Source organism: Rhipicephalus microplus, chromosome 4 (genome assembly GCF_043290135.1).
Source record: "Rhipicephalus microplus isolate Deutch F79 chromosome 4, USDA_Rmic, whole genome shotgun sequence".
Lineage (NCBI taxonomy): Eukaryota > Metazoa > Arthropoda > Arachnida > Ixodida > Ixodidae > Rhipicephalus > Rhipicephalus microplus.
The window spans coordinates 126,941,551-126,960,287 of NC_134703.1; the positions used below are offsets into that span (position 1 = coordinate 126,941,551).

Genomic DNA, 18,737 nt, shown 5'->3' on the forward strand with positions numbered 1-18,737 from the left:
AGAGAGAAGCGAAAGATGTCTTGGCGAAGGGTTGAGCCACGCAAGTAAAAATTCATCAAGGTCAACGGGGCTATTCGGCGAGGCCAACGGCTGAACGACCATCGCAGCGAATCTTATGAGAAGGAGCCCCTCTCGCGGCGGTAGGCCCATAAAATTCCCCTAACTCCGCCATCTTTGGAGCGGGAACCGGGGGCTCGCCCTGAGAGGAGGTGGGAAAGAGCCCGCGGAGAGAGCGAGAAAGAGAGAAACGAAAAGAGAGGAGGCGGAGGTGCGCTCGAAAGAAAGAGAGGGAGGAAAAGCGCGCAGGCTGCCTCCGACTCGCTGGCGGCGGGGGAAGCACGCAAGGACGGCCCAACATGGCGGATGGTCGGCAGCACCTCGGGTTCCGCGCGGGCTCCGGCACCTCGGACGGTGGTGACGGCGTCACGTAGTCCGGTAAGTTGAGATCGTAAAAGTGTGCTCGGGTGGCTCCGTCGAGAGCGGCGGCAGGACGAGATGACCCGAGTTGGCCCGGGGCTCACCGAGACGTCGACCGCATCGCCGAGTCGGCAGCGCGCGCGGGCCGAGCGGCGCGTCTGCTAGTGCGTCTGCGAGATTTAGGCTTAGCGGGACACAAGAGGGAGCCAAGCGACTGGGGATGCGGTGCTTTTTTGATCGAGCGCGCCACGCGCACGCACGCGCGCTTCGCACGCCTTGGCCGTTGGCTTCTTTGACGGCCGCCCGTCGGCGTTGTTTTGTTTTTTTCTCCGTAGCCGTCGAGAACGTCAAGAAGACACGGCGCTGCCGACATCTCCACCCCCACTTCCACCTGCTCTGGGATGACTGAGCGTGTCAGATGGGGCCATTATTACGTCTTCTTTTGGCCGTCTTTATTATTGAGTGCGCGGACGCGATCAAGGGGACCGCTTTGTCGGAGTGGTTGAGCGCTAAACGCTTCCGCGGCTTTTGCGTATCAAAAGTTCCGACTTATTTCCTTAGTTTTGCAGTAAAAGATGTAATTATTGCTGTACGCAGATTTAGATCGCGGTGACGGTGGAATTTAACCGGATTGAATTGCAATTGTTTTTGTTGTGTAGAGAAAATTTTCGCACGTGTGTGAAGTTGTGTATCTTTTAATGCGTTGATACATTAAGCTTTCAAAGTAAGCTGCTGAAGCAAACAAACCTTATTAGACGCGCCCAGAATAATGTAGTGGATTTGTGCACGGGTTTCCGAGATTTATTGGTAAGTGCACATTAGACAAAGCCAGTTTACATCTAGTTTTCTTCCGCATTTACGTCGCAATTCGTCTGTTGTGCATGGAGCTGCTAAAGCTTAAAATTAATTTCGCCCCACAGAAGCAAACGGACGTCCTGCAAATTTTCAGCAAAAATGCTGTGAACTTCATAATTAAAAATATGAAGTATTTTATCTTGATGATTGAAGAAAATACGTGTATCTGACGTAACCAGGTGATCATCCAAGCTAACAGAAATCCAGAGACGTGGTGTTGATTAAACTTCTGTCGCTCCCTTTATTGATCTGCTGCGGTGACCTGCCATGCCCCGGCATTTTCGCCTCGTCAATGGTGATGTTTACACGGCTCTTGAGAGAGTTCTATAAAACTATTTCAGGCACTGGTAATGTGTCTGAAGGCGGTATACATTCTTTTTGATGGGCTAACAAGACCATGAGCCTATTATTTTTGTACCAGCAGAGTATGTAAGTAAATCCTCCTTGTTGTCCTTGTAATTAAGAAAAGCTAGATTCTTGTGTAAGGTATAAAAGAAAAATTATGCCCACCTCATCTTTATAGAAGTATATTCGGCTAATAACCATCGTTAAATGAACATGTTAGGTATTTCTCATAACATGAAATACTTGCTTAGCTAGCGCTGGATTAGGATATGATGTCGAAATCTCTAACGTCAGAACTGAACTTGAAAAGGCAATTCCTGCCTATGGATCAGGCAAATAATGCAATAATTTGCAGCCACTATATTCAAATACGATTTAAATCACGTCAAAAGATTTAATGCCATCAGGGGCCATCGCCCTCTTAATACGAAATTGTGTCGGAGTTTTTTTAGCCAGAAGCTATAGCTGAATACACTGTAACTGGGAATACCACAACAATGTGAGATATTCTTTCGCATTAAGTTCAAAAACAAAGAACAAAACAAGTAATTTTTTTCATAACTGGGTTCGTGCACAGTTGGGGTAAATTGCACGTATATAATGTAAAGGGGTCGTAGGCTTAACTGTTCATGGTAGAGAGAAGGAGAGAAGTGAAGGAATGGCTGGAAAGTTGACTCAAACTGAAACACCTGGTTTGCTACCCTACACTGGGGGAACGCGGAAGAAAGATAAAAAAAAAAGATTGGAGAGAAGAAGCAGGCGTACATACACACACGCGCGTGTATCTAAAAATAAAGGAAGGTCAGTAAGGCGAGAATACTGCATATCACATAGTGCAGTAACTGCAGTGGAATTATGGGAATCACGGACTTCGTAACAATGCGCTGCAGTATTTGGGAACTTGCGTCCCAACACTGCAAATTGGAAACATGCGCACACCCAAAAACACAACTAAAAAAATCAATTCGGAAATTGTGAGACATTTACTAAAATTTACTATACCACGCGAATGTATTATGTAACAAGAAGTATGGGTGGTGCCATAATGTATCTGGACTGCTAATGCACGTGAATTTTCTTCGTATGTGACCGCTTTATCATGATTTTTCTTCCTTGTGCTACGTTTTCCCTCCTCAACACCAACACAAGTAGAAAACGCAAGTGATACCGGCAATCTTTATCCATCCAGGTGCCTCTCGTGCAAGCTTTTTTTTTTTTCGATCACTCACAATAATCTTCGCAATAGGCGCATTTCCTTTTTTTTTTTTTTTCACTTATTGAGTCACGTGAGAGCACTGCCATGCTCTGTACGCGCTTCGAAACGGCCCCGCAAGGGGGCGCAGCCAGCCGGGTCGAAGGCGGCGTTTAGCGTCGGAGTGTTATTTTTCACGACAACGTGATTCACTACATTTGATCCCTCTAAGTGCTCCTCAAGCCGCGCCGGCGACCCGAAAAGACTCGTTTGCGAAGACTAACGTGTACGTCCTTCTTCTTTCCCCCTGTATCCCCAGGAGCACGAGGCGCCAATGACGTGTTCGCTTCTCTTTTCTTTGTGTGTATATATATATACCCACTTAAGTCCTTTACTTCTCTGCTATTTCGTTCATAGCACCCACTAAGTCGGGCTTTAGCGGCGCCTTCATTTGCGCAACCCGTAAGAGATAGATAGCCCGGCCAGAGAACTCTCCCAAGAAAGCAAGAAAAATAAAATAAAAATGAGGAATTAAGTGGCCGCTAGGGCTTGCCTCGAGCGTCCATACCTGGGAGCCAGTGCTTGTTTAGTTCGCGTTTCTTTGTGTAAGCGTAGTTCTTTGGGAAAGGATTTCCTCCAGCGCGCCCACTGGATGCCCTGCCTTTCGATGAAATCCACGTTAATCTCGTTCGATACGTGATGGGTGTTTGCTCACGGTTCAATAAGCTTACCTGTGAGCGGGCGTCTGCGTTGGGACTGGCTTCGATGAAGTATGTGTGTATCTTGAAGTCGGCCAGTTTAAGCGTGGGTGGAGGCATGCTAATGTGCTCGTCCAAAGGAGAGAGGACAACTTAAACACGATCGAGGATTATCCCCTCCACCGTACCTCTTTAATTGTATTTCTTCGCTTTACTATGTAGCAATTAGTTTTTTTTTTAACCCTGCCTTGTAGATACAAGCTGCCGTGGATCGCCTCGAATTAAACGACGTTTTCCTGTGATCCTATTTCTGCCCCCTTTTTTCAGGTTGTTCTGTGTGTCCAGAAAAAGTTGTTAACGATTTATAGTATGTTCTGGCTTGCTCTTTGTTCCTACATATTGCTTAGCCTATAGACATAGTTCGGGCGATCTGTGTTCTTTCTGTTTTTGTCGTTGCTGTGATTGTCCCATGTTTTAGTATCGGTAAGCGCAAGCACATTGGATAGATTGCTTGCAAATTTCCACGCAGTCACGGAGTGTCGGGTAGTTTTCCTTAAACAAACAGGACTACAATTTGTGCATTAGCGCAGATCCTCGCAAGTAATTTACCGAATTCGGTCAACGACGTGCGCTGGTTTGCGTATCCTCAGTGGTTTTGATTTGCACAGTTTGTAACGTTCACGAGGATTGGGTGGCCCGATTTACAAATATATAGTCGTTAGTGGTTCTGGTTTTGTTGTCTCCGTATTTTCTGTAGTCAAACCATCTGGATTATAGTAGAAGAAATCAAGTATATATAGAAGAGTTAATGACCAAATTTTCTGCGGAGATTATGTAAACGAAAATGAGTATGTAAGGCGTTCAAAGTTGCCTGCTAATGCTGGCTGTATAGAGCCCCGAAAAGGATTTTCGCAACTATTTATTGAATAAATTGGAGGTATGTAAGATTTCGTTTCCTGCCATCATTAATTAGCGCCATGAATTCGTATTATGGTGTCAAATGAATAGTGACACTGTACTTCTTGTGTGCAGTTGCAATATTTGTTGATATATTTAGAAGAGTTACTGCATATTTAGAAACAAACAAGCGAAACGGCGTCTTGTCAATAAACGTCATCTTTACGAATAGCCTATACATTGCTCGAAGGGCTTTGTACAGTGAGACAACTGACCTAAATTTGCTTATTGGTGCAAAGTGAACGTAGCTCTCAGGGGCAAAATATCTTTGGTACGCCGTTTTCATGTGTTCACCAATATAATTGTATATCTAAGCACTTTGCTAAAAATACAAGGAAACACCAAACTGTAGGAGAATGGATTTCACCGCTACTCGTGCAGCTTAAGAGCCCACTGTCGCGGTGCTGCGTAATTTATAGTCTCTCTTGAACGATATCCTTAAAACACGTATTTGTCTGGAAGAAAGTAACCGCGAATGACCTTCCGCGTTCCCCACCTGATTAAACGAAACTCTTCTAAGCCTAACGACTTTTCAAGGGATAAATGCATCGAAACGAAAACGATGAACAGGGGCGAATGAAGATGGACGCATCCACGTTCATTACGCGAGTTGTCAAGTCAGCGCAGCTTTACGTAGCTGCGCCATGCCGCTGCGATCGCTAATTGTTATTCATAGGGCAAACCTCTTTCTCTCGCTTCGGTCGCGTGAATCTTCTCGCTCTGCAAAAGAAAAACGCTGGGCCTGCCGAGCGGGGGTCGCGAGCGAAAAACGCTGTGTCGGGCGTAAACTTGTTACGGAAGCTGAACACGCTGCATTTGTTCAACGCGTCCAAGAGCGCGGACAAAAAAAAAAAAAGAACAGCTACGAGCTCGAACAGGCATACTTAGCGTGGCGAAACAAAGAAAGGGAAAAAGAGGGGGAAAATAAAAAGGTAGGCGTCAGTTCTGATCTTCACACCTGGGGTTTGAGGCCGGGAAGTCTGGACCCTGGAGTCGCTGCAAGTACCCCTGAGAGAGGTTTTTCACCTGCAAAAGGGCACGCGTACATTGCCACGCTAGTCTCTGCCATCCGCCTAGCTTATAATTAAACAGGTTTAATTATTCAAAACCTGGGCAGCGCCAAACAAGTTTTTGCCATTAGAATGCCCGTGTGCGTCGCTCGCGCCGGCCTAGGGGGCGGCACCAGCGAGGAGTGTGTGTGGGGGAGGGGGGAGCTGCTGTCGATGCGGGAAATCGGCCTTTGAAAGCTTGGCTTCATTCAGTATATTATACTGTGTGGCGGCCCACGCATTGAAGTATAAGCTATAAAAGGTAACATATACGGACAAACCAAACCAGAAAGCCTTGAATGAACAGAAAAGGGAACAGATAAAAGCTTGCGTGCTTATGTGAGGAGAGAATCATGCAGGTTAAACTGTAAACATGGCCCGTCACATGCATAAGAAAACCTTGTAATGACGTTACGCTTAGCAACGATGGCGTGAGCTAGAATGGCGTGGCAGTGTTTTTATTCGTGGTGCTTAATGCAATAGCAAAATACAAAGCTATAGTTTCGGTCCACGTGGGACACAAAGCAAAAGTGTTCCAAGGGGCGCCGTCAAAAAAGTTGGTCATATATTCTAATTAGCCCGCATTGTGGGGTACGCGTTGCCTTCATCTTTCTATCTCTCTGTTTGTTTGTTTTTTTCGCATTAAAACATTTTGTTTTGCGAACGGACGGTACACTGACGCGTCGTCCTAGGTTTGTGTCGACGTCGACTGCGTTAACAGGGGCACTCTTGGTTTTTGCGGAATGAAAAGCGAAAGAGGCGAGGTCCCAGTAGCCGTTACTTCGGGAAAGGAGTGCATTCGCTAACAACCGTGGCATCGGCATGAAATATTAAACGAGCTTTTAGCTAAGACGCTGATCGAGCCTGACTCCCTCTTTCTGCTTAACGTCCCTGTTGAGTAAATGGAAAAAGTAGAAAGAGGTGCACAAACGAGCGTCGGGACGAAATGTCTCTACTATATTTGCTTGGCTTGCTTGGCTGTGGTGGCGATGGTTACGATAAACACTCGAAACACACCTTGTAGCAGTGCTACTTTTAAAGCGGCTACGACTTTCTTACACAATCGCATAAATTGACGACACACGCACAGCGTTTCGAAGGAATGAATTGGGAAGTTTCATATAAAGTATTCTCAATTCCGATTTTCAGTGGTAATTCCCACGTACGCTGGCGCATGGTCGGCCTAAAATTTGCAAGTGACTTAAAGCATGTTGATAGCAACAGATTTTGTTCGTCTGGCTTCAAATGCTCGGCCGTAATTTAATGTAGTTGTTTTTAAATTATCTGTGCCAAACATTAGTTGTGTAGGTGTGGTAAGACTTATTCAGTGCCTAATTTATTTTAATGAATAGCTTGGGGAACATTGCTAACATCAGCTTTTTGTATGACACGCCAAATAGCATTTTTGTGTACAGCGCGAGACCGACGAAGACGCAAACCAAAAGGGACACTGAGTATTGATGGAAACGGCGAGTGTTGCTATAACATCGCGTAATCCACTGATATGGTTGCAGTTGCACTTTGAAGGCGGGGCTTCTATCGGCGCAGTAAGCTCCACAACCGAATGAATTAATTATCAAAATGAACGACTTGCGTACGCCATGGACATGTCGTTAAGGCAGCTCGTTGCTTGGCTAGGTCATCAGTAACAATGCAGGAATACTGAATGTACTTTCTCGGTGTATTCATGCCAACTCGTAAAAATATTCGTTTAAAAACTGAGGCTCTACCATTTCAGTGAGCATACATCACTCAGTAAATAGTCTCCTCAATATGATCGTTCAAACTACATTAAATAGATGCTACTTTGTGAGCATCTGATTGGCTGGAAATAAACGCCCCCAACCATGCAAGGGTCCAGACACATCTGTTAATTGCGTATTTTGGTATGAATATTCAATAAACGGTTCTCGTATGCTATAGCTTCGATCGTAATACCAGGCTAAGCAAAATCGTGATAGAAAACACGACTCCAGATGAAGCATGTCGCTAAAAATTTTTTTTCCACTAGCACCCAGTTAAACTTTTTCTTTTGTCAGCGTCTTAATAATAATAATAATACCTGGGGTTCAACATCCAAATAACACGATATCTTCACGAGAGACGCCGTAGTGATTGGCTCTCGAAATTTTGACAATCTCGTGTTCATTAATGCGCAATTACTTCGCACAGCGCATAGACCTCTACCATTTGGACCCCATCAAAATGCTCTTTTCCATTGGCCGACCAAGTTCGATATAGGGGTATGTCTAACATTGCGATTGGCTGGCATGTATTCTCATAGGAACATCTTTAGCATAAAGCTTCTTTGCGAATACGAGCAGTGGAATACGACTTCCTCGCTTCTATACCTCTCAGTTGCTGTTTTGCCTATATAGCCATAACAAGCATAGATATATGATGAGCACTTCAACCAATGCCACGGACACTGGAAAGCATGCAAGGCGTCCCGATTGTAGAACGAGGCTCACGCTGAAATTCACACGTGGCTGAGGGAACGAGCAGTACTTCTCAGGCTGAATTCTCAAAACTTTCCTTCTGGGCATGCTTTTTGCGACGGTGCGTCCAACTTCTCTAGCAGTATTTCCAGCCACAGGATCGGCTTAACTATTCGCTTACAAATATAATTAGCGTAGAATTTTTTTGTAAGTATTCAGGCTCTGTTCACTGGCAGAGCCTTCGATCTAGTTTGCTGGTAGAACAACAGTGAAATTACACGCTAAGCACTATTTACAGGCAGTGTTGGATCACTTTAATTAGGATGTGAAGTACACGTGGTTACCCTTAGTTCTGCTTGATGCTTGCATTTAGAGGCGTCTTCTCTTGGCTAACCAGTGAAGATTTATCTTGAATATTTTATGATCACTCACATAATCCTCTGCGGGTTGTCACGCAATCAAAAAGATGTCGTTAGTTGTCTTTGTAATCAGATTGTGAAAAATTGAAATATGCTGCCAGTAAAAGCACGCCTATCTTTTCTGCAATATATTAGTGGGGAGGAAAATAAGCGCTTTGTGGTAGGCAAAAATACCCCCACCAGTAATTGGTAATTTATGGTGTAGAATTACCGTAATTGTGTAGAAGTTGTTTTTATCCATAAAAAGCTTCTGTGCCTTCATGTCCTGAGTGTAGTCATTTTCGCAGGTAACAGTTTTCACCGTTACACGCAGGCGCCGATTTTACATTCGGCATATAAACGATGTCTACACATCAATTTGCTTGTATACATGCTTATTCGTAATTAATAAAAAATGCAAGATTAACGCCGCTATGATTTCACAAATTATAATGTGCAATCTGCGTTGAGAACCGTGTATATTTTTTGCAGAATAGAAGTATAGTGGGTAACTAGTATCGTACCTCTAAAGCAGGTGTCCTAGTATTTGAAATCAGCCTGCCCTGACGAATGCTGACAAGTGCATGGCAACGTTGTCTGGGCTCCGCTATTTTTAGCTGCCGTACAGGGCAGCAAATGTCAGGGAACGACAGCTTCTGGCGATATTGTTTGTCGGAGCCAACGTCAACATGTGTTATTTACGGTGAAAATGTTTTTTTTTTCCTTTTAGCGTACTGATTTCCCTCGGTAGATGAAATGTGTTTTGAGGGTACTATGTCCTGTCTCTTGAGAAACAGAATACCTGTTTTTAGTTTATTCGAGCATTGTTCACAAGTTTGCCATGGAAAAGTGATAAAGAATTCTCAGCCAGTTTAAAACTGTAGAAAACCCATAACGTTGCATTTTGTGGGTTGTCTGAAGGGAGACGAATAATTTCCATGGGAGAAAATCGTGGTGGGTGGTGGGGGGGAGGGGGGAGGGGGCAGTTTTTTCTGGCGAAACAGATTCGAGTTTCGATTTTGTTACAGCAACTTTTGCCCGGGTGAAGGGTCCTGTCAGCTCTGTGGGCATATGTCACACAAAAAGTACGTTGTCATCGTCAACAACAGCACTCTGAAGCCGCTCGCTAGCCTTATCATTTCCAAGCTGGGCGGAGAGGGTGTTTGTACAAGTTAAACAAGTTAGCAAACAAGGCGGAAGACTGCGTTATGCGAAAATGTTGCTGTCAAAGTAGGATCATGGCGGGAGGGATCATTTAAGTACGCTGGGTATTAGACCATTATTTTTCTCTGTCGCTCATTTGTAATGCTAGCCTAGTTTCGAAAAAATAAAGAAAATAAAACCTCTCGAAACCAGCTACAGGTTCAGTCTTCGGAGTTTTTTTTATTAAGGATGGAAGTTATTATTATTATTATTATTATTATTATTATTATTATTATTATTATTATTATTATTATTATTATTAGTAGTAGTAGTAGTAGTAGTAGTAGTAGTAGTAGTAGTAGTAGTAGTAGTAGTAGTACTAGTAGTAGTACCCCAAGGAAACACGAGATACGCCCATCTATACGTTTTAACAATATATGGCATCTTTACTAGTTTACTAGTTATAGTCAAAACGGCAGACTAAGGCCTATGTCGCCTCCATTCTCGCGCTTTATTTGCGCAATTTGTAGAGGCTCCTGTGAAGTCGTGTTTTGGTTATTAGATGAGCGTAGTCTACTAACATCGCATAATTTAGTTAGGATACCTTGAACAGTTATGGGACAAAAGCTTAGCGATAACTGCATAGAGGTTAGGGCAATATCTACGAAATTGGTACTTTATATATTGTTCTCTGAGTGCAACACAAAGTGGAGGAGGTCAGGAGAGCGTCTCTGGAAAACGATCGCGCAACGACTGCAGTTCTATTATCAGGTTCACAAACGTTCCTTCGGACAACCACGTGGTCGTCTATAGTCCTATTGAGGCATGTACGTCCGCTTACATCAAGACGCACGCACGAAGGAGGAAAAAAGAACGCCGAGTGAGGAACAGATAAGAAGACACAAGGTGGGCGGTTTTTCTTTTCTCGCATTTCGTGCGCTGTCGATGCGGCGGTGTTTTCGCTCTCGCCTTACATAATGTCTCCGTGGTGGTGGCGGAGCAGGTTTTCCTGTTCTTTTTTCCCCGTTTTTGATTCCTCTGACAAACCGTGTTCGTCCGCTGCCGTCGAGGGGGAGGAGGATTATCGTCGTGCCGACAGAGCGTAGCCCGAGAACCACGCCTGGCGACCAACTGCCGCCGCCTGTCCAGGGCCTGCGTCGCCGTGGGGCAGGCACTCTCCGCAGCCTAGTGTGCCACTCGGGGCCGTGATGGGCGTAGCCCTCACGACCGCGCCGGGGTGACGCACCAGATGGCGCGTGAGTCGCATCCCCCTCCCTCGCTCTGTGCCTCTACCGTAGCCGCCCGCTGGGGCTGTCTCTTCGTCTACGATGGAGGGATTATACGAAGTGCTGACGAAGTGCAGGATGGCGTCTTCTTGCGGTTCCAAAATAGGAGGGGTGGGGGGTTGGGGTGAAAGAAGTCGTGTGGTCTAGGATCTTGCTGTATGGTAACGTGCACCGCGTGGTGATTTTGTATATGTATGAGACAGATAGGCGAGATTACGACGTAAACTTGGTTGAATACGTACAGGTAAAATACGAATTTCATATGTAGTGTGTGTTCGACCGAACTAAGTGTAGCAAGGATGGAAGAAAAAAAAAAGCAGACGCATACGGAGGAAACAACATTCGGGGTGCCACCCTGATTAAAGTTCAGGAATTGTTCTGCTAATTGTACTACTTCTTAAGTAGGTTCAGTTTAGGAAATTCGGTCCTGGCCAAATACACCATTTATCTTCTAGGCGCTTGCAATAAAAGTTACCTGAATGCAGCTTGCTCTCCTTTAGAAATAAGAAAAAAGCAACATTGAAGATGCGCCACTTGATGCTTCTATGTGAGGTGTGGTGCAAGATCGTATTTGACTGGACACTGACACGAAAAGTATCCATTTTGTGTGTAATTGTGCTCGACGTACTAAATGGAATGAGGATTGAAAGTGAAGGGGGGGGGGGGGGGCAGATGCAACAGTGGAATCACACTTGTTAGGAAAGTTGTTATGCTAAAGGGTACACTAGTGCTCATCGCGCGACGTCATATTCGTTGGCTGTAACAGGAAACGAGAGAGCAACCGCGGCGGTTTCAGCGGCCATATTTGCACTCATCGCATTTCATACCGATCTCTTAACACTGTTCTTTCGTACGCCTTCGATAAACAAAGTACGTGTGTAGCATAATGACTGGCGGACCTCTGTGGGCAGTCCTTGCATAATGACGTTTTTGTGAATATGGGCCCTCGTTGAAACACTATCTTTTTTTTTTTTTCAAGCTGTTGCTCGAGATATATCCATGGTATACCATGGATATATCTCGAGTACTCAGCAGCTAACACTTCCCAGCAGTATACTGCTGGGAAGTGTTAGCTGCTGAGTACTTTCTATGGGCACGTCTGAAATCACAACGCTGTAATTGCAAATGTTGTGAGGAATTCGGAACGGAAATTCATACTGATACGCCTTCCTTCTCATTCTCCGGGAAACATAGGCTGTCTTGCCGACGATAGCGACGTAATGAGATTGAATGACATAGAAGAGAATTAAACGGATGTTTCAAAAAATGGCACAAAAAGTTTTTCTCAACATCAAGACGTGTAAAACAATAAAGGTGATGAGTGGTTTGTCAAAAGTTCAGTTTTATTTTGGATTGCGTAACAGCGGCATTCACGTAGCTACACCGTATATTTAACCAAGAGACTCAGATGTGGGCATATAGCTTTTCGTCTGATCATGGCCTTCGAGATGGCAAACCCGCCGCGCGCCCGCAATCTCGGAGGCCATGGTCTGACATACGTATTTCGCCTGTCATCTAAGCACGGTTCTCTCCCATGGGAGGCTTGCTTTTGTTTTCCGATATGGCGTGAGGCTCGCTTCGTGAATAGCACATCTATCACTGCAGAACAGTTGGTTTGGTAAATTTGTGATAACAGAAAACCACCGACTGATATATACATAAAGGCAGCACGTTACTTGACATGTTTCGAAGTTTTTTGAACTAAACGCATTTAGTGTATCAGTGAGCAAAACTGCAAATGAGAATTAGAGGGCCGCATAATCAAGAAAACACGTCCTTTAAGAGTTGTCTTCGCCATTGGCAGGTGGCTTCGCCAATAATGTGAAAGATCAGGATTGGTTTAAAGATTTTCTTGCGAACAAGTATAGCAAATGCAGTTTTTGTGACACGGGCTCAGTTCTTAAAGGGGCCCTGCAACACTTTTTGAGCATGGTCTGAAGACGCTGCCGATCGATTGTCGGAGCTCCCGACAACGCGCGAGCCTAGTATTATAGTGCAGCAAGCGGCCTGGAATTCACAAGTAATTATCCGAGTCAGCTATAAATTACTTTCTCTTTTCTCGACAAATGACAAGGACGCTTAAAAATCACTCGTAGAAAGCGCATCTATCAGGCATTGGCTTATTTGAACATGGTGCGCTTGGTCGTTATAGAGATCGCCGCGGGAAGCCGCGACTTGTCCACGCTTGAGCGCGTGTTCACACTGAAAAAGCCGCGCACTGGAAGAAAAAGAAAGGAAAAAAAGAGCTCAAGGTCACGAGGCGTGCGTGACGTATTTTTTTTTTTTTGCCCCTGCCATCCCTCCCGGCTAAGCTTCCAGCGTTTGCGTCGGGACAAGAGAAGTGAGAATGCAATCGCAGCATCATGCGACAAATCTTTAACTCCACTAACACTGGATGTATTCTCAAAACATTGCGGCGTTGAATTTGTGAGGCAATAAGCTCTTTCAGTGAATTCATTCCATGATTACTTGAAAAAAGTGTTTCAGTGTCCCTTTAAAGAAAAAAGATTGCAGATTTGCACCTCAATAACATCAAGGTAATGTTGTAATCTCCAGTTACTCGTATTACGTCTTGGTTCTCTCAACGATATGGCTTCATTATATAGGACTCCATACTGTGGGTGATGATTGGGCGAAGCTTAGCGAAATATAAGCCGCACATTTATCGCACCGAAAAGTCGAAGCCTATGTAGCTCTGTCGCAGATTTTCGCGGCTGCGCCTATGTAAATATCCTGAACAAGTGCAGGAGGTGATGAATAGATTGACCCCGTGCGCGCGCATGCACGCACGCACGCACACACACACACACACACACGCACACACACACACACACACACACAGACAAACACACACACACACACACACAAATATTCTGAACAAGTGCAGCAGGTGATGAATAGATTGGAACCCCGCACGCACGCACGCACGCACACACACACACACACACACACACACACACACACACACACGCACAGACACACACACACAGACAAACACACACACACACACAAATATTCTGAACAAGTGCAGCAGGTGATGAATAGATTGGAACCCCGCACGCACGCACGCACGCACGCACGCACGCACGCACACACACACACACACACACACACACACAGACAAACACACACACACACACACACACAAATATTCTGAACAAGTGCAGCAGGTGATGAATAGATTGGAACCCCGCACGCACGCACGCACGCACGCACGCACGCACACACACACACACACACACACACACACACACACACACACACATATGCTCACTCACTCACCCTCTCTTCATCTCTGCTCACAATCTTTTGGCGGTTGTAGCACTGCTGCAAGACAACCGGTCTCATTTGAAGCAACTACTAGTTCGTCCTTGTTAGCGTGGCAAGGTACTGGCTCTTCGCGCTATCTGAGCCACCGAAGGCTCAAGAAGCCGAGTGCAGGTGCGCGCTCGATGCCCATTAGGAGCGAAAGAAGGAAGGAAAGGCCAGTGGAGAGAACACGGCCTACGGCAATGCACGCAGCCCAAGGTAAGACGAACCATGCTCGCTGCTTCGGGCGCGTGTACGCGCACAAAACGCACGCCACGATCCTGACTGCGCCGAGCTTCTCGGAGCCCCGTCGACAATTAGGGCCCATCGCAGAGAAGTGCCGCCAAGGCCGTGAGGAGGTGGACACCGGTGCCCTGCGGCCGCAATGGCGTGCATCTGCCGTGTGGTCCCCGACGACTGTATACGGTGGCGGCGGCCATTCGTGATGGATGCAACGTGCTGCGGCGGCAAAGGCGCACAATTACAGGGGAAGCAGCGTTCGTGGTGGCGTGTACGCGTGGCAGTGTGTCGGTAGCATCGCGGACGGGATTCTTTTCCGCTGTGGCGGCACGTTCTCTCCTGGAATCGACATTCCGCCGTGGCGCCGCTGGTCTCTCTGTAGCAGGATGCTTTTCTTCTCCAGTTGATGTCCTTTCGCGCGCATCTTGTTTGTTTGTTTGTTTGTTACTGCGATCGCCTTGCGGCAATCGAAGGACCCTTTCCTGGACGTCGGCGAGTCTTCGGTACGATGTACTTCTGAGGATTTTGGGTGTAGGATATTAGGTGATTCATGATCGCGAGAAGTAAGCGAAAAAACCACACGTTTCGTAGAAGGAGACAGGACAACCCCTTTATCTCCTCTCTTTCTGGGCCGTGTCTTTTCGAGGATACTATTCCTAGCAATATAGTACGGTTCACATTCGTGGCATGTACCTTACCTGTATACCACGGCTTTGGCTGTGCATATCTTTCTGAAGGTAGGTTAACGTATCAACTGACATCTTCAACGAGCTATATTCGTAATAGTAAGCGCTCACCAATCGAAATAGCGAGCATATAAATGTCAATTAAGGTCTGGCGACCTATAAGAGAGGCGAAGCAACGCAGAGAAATTCGTGTTATAAACACGAGTATTCGCAGCTGTGTTACTGTTGTGCCTTTTGCTGCACCAGTGCATTCGTTCAGTGTCAGAGCCCTCTCGAACACGACAGTATACGTTGTTACAGTATTGCGGCTCGGAATGAAGGTGACAGATATCAACCGTGCGTCTTGCTAAAGGCCACTATAGTATGCCGATTTTCCAATTATGATCGAATATAATTGGGCTAAACCAAGCTTAACAGTTTAAAAGGGTAGTGGAGTTCACCAAGAGTTGTATATGGTTGCGATGGCTAAATTGGCAACGATATTACTACGTCAGGTTTTCATTTTTCGCTGCCTGTTTCTTTTGAGGACTGTGGGCCCGGCTTAATGAAAATAGGATCATAGCTATCCTCGCAATGTGCTTTTCCGGTCGCTTTAAAATGTACAAATATTTTTGTAGGACGCTCTATATACTTCATATGAAGCTTGTATTTCTTTTTGCATAACCAAGCCGGTAGTGGTGAAATTAGATTCCTGATTGCACAAGACGCGAATTATCAGCTAGGCCAAGCAACCTTAATGTGTACAACACAGGCAGCTGTCGTCATGACGAAGCATGTATTTTTAGAATCATTCGTTGCACTGTTGACAGCAGGGCTGGGCAGTATCGAAGCTATAGTATACATGTATCTGAGACACAATCCTAGATACTCTTTGGGTATCCTGCGTTTGTTTCGCGATACGCTTCACAAAATAGTACATGTATCTGTATTTTTTGTTACATTCGATAATGTATCGGGCGTCTTAAGAAACAGGATACTGCGATCGCATGCGGAACGTTAATCGCTGACTGAACTCCTTTTCTCAGACTGGCACTGATGTCATTAAGCCACCTGAATAAGCTAAGGTCAGTGACACAATTTCATCTTTCCACTCGGCTACACCAGTGAGCGCAGACTATGATGTGTCCACGTGTCTTTTGGTGGAGCCTCATGACAGAGCTCGCGCAGTCTCGTCAGAACCAACGTTTGCGTGCTTGCCGACGTGTCTTTTGTTTTCTCGAATTATTACTTTGTTTACTTGCGTCAGAACTATGATACTTACTCTTATGTACTTGTAAGTGCCACGTACCGCAATCCGTGCAGCGATGGCCACACAATTTCTGATTTCACTCTCCAGCGTGGACCTATAGCAACACCGGTGCCGATTCTGTATCTAGTAGAACAAGCGCTTATACATTGTTGTATATTTTGGCGTACCGTGCCACTTTATTCTTCCTGTTTCTATTCAAAGAGCTCTTGAAATCATAATATGATTGTTAGCACAAGTACTTTCCCGATTGTCCTTTTGCATTCCGTGCATCACCCTGTGCTCTGAACTTTTTTTCCAATATGCCTTTTTTAAATTGCAACCAAAATGAGCTCTTTGTTATATTTGAATGCCTTTAATTGTCTGCTTTATTTTTACTAATACTTACACAATTATATTCAGTTGAGTTTACTCTTCTGCTAGGTTATTTGGGAATCATATGTCATTGTGTGGCCGCGCGTTTAGTGTATACAGTACCAAACATTCTGCTTGCTGCTTGGTCAAATTACCCTTCGAATTGGCATCATAACATCGAGAGTAATTGTTAGTTAGCTTATAGAGCTTAGAAAAGGGATTTGAAAAACATTTGCAGCGTATTCATTGTCGCCTTTTATTATTATCATCATTATCATCAGCTTGACCACGCGCGCTGCAGGACATAGGCCTCTCCCATAATCTCACAATCAAGCTTTCAGCTTATACCACGTTAATCGGAATTACTGACAGTGCGGCGTGTGATGTTTGCGGCATCGACGAAAATATCGAACACCTGCTGTGCCATTGTCCTCGATTTGCCTCAGATAGACAAGTACTTGCCAACGCAATGCGGTGACTGGATGATCGGCCTCTTTCAGTGCAGGCCTCTTTCAGTGCAGGATGATCGGCCTCTTTCAGTGCAGCAACGTACACATGCCTCGACAGCCCACAAGGCAGTGAAAGCCCTGCTGTGTTTTCTGAGAAAGACAGGCTTGTGCGAACGCCTCTGACATGCGGTAGAGTTCTACACGCTGCAGTGAAATTACTGTCAGTCTCTCCCCCACCCCATTTTTTCCCTCTCTTCCCTCTTTCTCGTCCCCTTCCCTAATCCACCAGTGTAGGGTAGCCAACCGGATGTCTTTCTGGTTAACCTCCCTGCCTTCTCCCTTTTTGTTGCTTCCTTCCTCCTTCCTCCCAATCAAGCCGCTCTTGTGTTTTCTGCCGCCACGTTATACCTGCGTACTATTTAATCTCATCGGCCCACCTGACTTCCTGTCTCCCCTTCGTGCGTTTGCCTTCTCTGGGAATCCAGTCGGTTACCCTTAATGACCAGCGGTTATCCTGCCGACGTGCTACGTGCCTAGCCCATGTCCATTTCTTCTTCTTGATTTTAGCTATTATATCCTTCACCCCGGTTTGTTCCCGGACCCACTCTGCTTTCTTCTCGTCACTTAAACTGATCATTTTCGCTCGCTGCGTCGTCCTCAATCGGAGCTGAACCCTTTTTTGTAAGCCTCCACGGATGCATCGGCGATAACACTGGCAGGTGCAATCACTGCTGCTTAAATACAAGACGATTTCTATCGATGATCAGATTACTGAAGGCCGATGACAGGTATTGCCGCCATCATAGAGTACAGCGCGATTTACATATACTTTGAATTACTATGTTTTCTGGGCAGATGTTAGCTCATTAGTGAGTTTCATTTCTCCAGAGCGACTGCCGCTTTCTTCACAGTCACCTCCACGTGGCAATACACTGCAGTATAGGTCTGCGGCGTTCCTCTTCGAAGAAAACCAGTAGCAGCTCACGGGATCCGGACCGAACCGAGGTGTTGCCGAGGTGCAGATGTCATCTCGCTGAAGTGAATTGCACGTTAGCAAGTGTAAAGATAACTAACGGTTTACGATGGCAGATAAGAAAAATAAGAAAGGTGTAGTGGCAGCTTTATGCGCTCAACATTAGGCCTGTAAACACAATGTGCCACAAAAATGTTGCTGCCAGCGTTTTTGCTGCTGCACCCATTGTTGCTGCTGTACACATTGTTGCTGCTGTACACACCAGTGATTTGGCATTGCAAAACGGTCTTTTATGGAAAAGCTGAAACTGCACACTGGTATTTGCGTCATTGTGCGAGGGCTCCTTATTGAAGCTCGTGTGATTGAATGGCAATCCGCTGGCTGGTAGTCAAGCTCAGCAGCGACTCTCATCAATTTGAGAAATGACAAGCAGAATCCCTGTCAGCTAAGTGTCCAAAAAGCTATCCTGTTGAGCAGCTAAATCAAACCCGAATAACTTCTTCGTAAGTAAACTAATTTGCAATGGGCAGAATTTTTTTAAATACCAGCCAACATTTCATCCAAATGAAATTGGGCACGTTTAAATAATTATCAAGCCGTTTTTTTTTTTTGCATACGCGTTCGCTACTAGATTGTTGGGGTCTATAACAACAATTTTGCGAATGTATCGAATTATCGTAAGATACAATTGGCAAGTATCAT

The 18,737-nt window shown here is 45.4% G+C and overlaps 1 long non-coding RNA gene across 1 annotated transcript in view; it reads left to right on the top strand.

The window, feature by feature from the left end:
• The first annotated feature begins 351 nt into the window (after positions 1-351).
• Positions 352-18,737, top strand: part of LOC142814005 (uncharacterized) — a 40,271-nt gene continuing 21,885 nt past the window's right edge. The window contains exon 1 of the long non-coding RNA XR_012894769.1: positions 352-435. This is a non-coding gene — a long non-coding RNA (uncharacterized LOC142814005). The remainder of the gene's footprint in view (positions 436-18,737) is intronic.